At 46.7% G+C, this 1,374-nt stretch overlaps 1 protein-coding gene across 1 annotated transcript in view; it reads left to right on the top strand.

Moving 5' to 3' along the window:
• Window positions 1-507: 507 nt before the first annotated feature.
• LOC131877443 (ets DNA-binding protein pokkuri-like) overlaps window positions 508-1,374 on the top strand; it is a 36,919-nt gene continuing 36,052 nt past the window's right edge. The window contains exon 1 of the mRNA XM_059223115.1: window positions 508-652. The gene's annotated coding sequence lies outside the window, so the exon portion shown is untranslated. The remainder of the gene's footprint in view (window positions 653-1,374) is intronic.

The following is a 1,374-nucleotide window of genomic DNA, read 5'->3' as shown; positions in this document are numbered from 1 at the left end:
GAACTAAGTATGTTCAATGGTTTGTTGGCAGTGTTGCTCTCTTCAATTCCGAGGAACCCCAGAATCTCTCTCTCTCTCTCTCTCTCCCCCCCCCCATTTCCTCCTCCCTGTTCTTTTAACTATCGTGAGATACTTCAAAATCCATCGCCACTGCGGTTCACAGTACACGGAGAGAACCAGAGGATCCGTCCGAGAGCGACAACGACATCATCGAGATGGAGGGAAAAGGGGAGGTATGGAGGCTTGGAGGGAGGGTTTGGTCGGTGGTTTTACCACGATCACGGAGCCCGTCTGGGCGCAATGGGGTCCGAGGCTGTTGTTGGCTACCAGGCTGACTGGCTTGCTTACTTACTTGCTTGCTTACACTCAATACTTGGGGACTGGCTTGGAACTTGGTGACGGACGATGACGACGAGGGCGAATGCGGTAATGGGAAGAGCGAAAATTACATGAAGAGCTCAAAGTTTGTTGTGATTTCCAACGCAGAGCTATTTTGGTTTTGGACGGAGGAGTAGCTCAGCTCAGGATAAGAGTCTTACATTTACCGATCGTGTTGAACATTGCTGCAAGTGCTTGCTTTGGTTTTTTTATAGTGTGATTATTGATCAACCGAAACCTTGACCCGAGAGAGCCGGACTTGCCGTAAAGACAGGTAAGCTCGAAACTGTCAAACAAAATGCATCTTGCATTAGAACAAATAACTGTGTGCAACTGAGCGAACACACATCAGAGAGATACTGCGTAAACGCACAGTAACGTGTAATGTCATAAAAGCACGTTTGACAAATCTCGATATTCCCACCTCTAATCAAAGGGAGTTCCGGAATGAGATTGCAAAGGGGTTCGTTCGATCAATGAGAAGGAGGTAGAAGAGAACGTTCATCTTGAATGACTTGAGCCCTTAGATGCCAGTGTCTCCTCCCTGATACCCTTCCTTCCTTCTTTATTTCCTTTCTCTGTGAACTTCCTTCCTTTGACAAAATGTTCTCCATCGAACACTTGTGGAGGAACTGCGTTCGTCTCGCTCTCTCCAGAACCCTCCCTCATCTCTTCATATGGTATGTGCTATGTACAAGGAGAGAGAGAGAGAGAGAGACACCCACACCCACAGACACACAGACACACGGAGAGAGAGAGAGAGGGCTAAACCCCTTAAAAGTCATATGAAAAAGAGCCTCTTACGTCTTCAACTTCCTTCCTGTGGTCGATAGGATCTTTAGAGAGCTTCATTTACGGTGGATTTGTCGACAATATCCAAACCTACCGAGATCATGACCTTTTCCCACATTCATTCTCAACACTCCTCATTTTTTAAGACATGCTGCTCTCTGGGGAAGTACCTCGAGATTTGTTATTCCTGAGCACTTGATAACT

Source organism: Tigriopus californicus, chromosome 3, assembly GCF_007210705.1.
Source record: "Tigriopus californicus strain San Diego chromosome 3, Tcal_SD_v2.1, whole genome shotgun sequence".
NCBI lineage: Eukaryota > Metazoa > Arthropoda > Copepoda > Harpacticoida > Harpacticidae > Tigriopus > Tigriopus californicus.
Note: the sequence above shows the minus strand (reverse complement) of the source record. Positions and strands in the feature narration are given on the sequence as shown.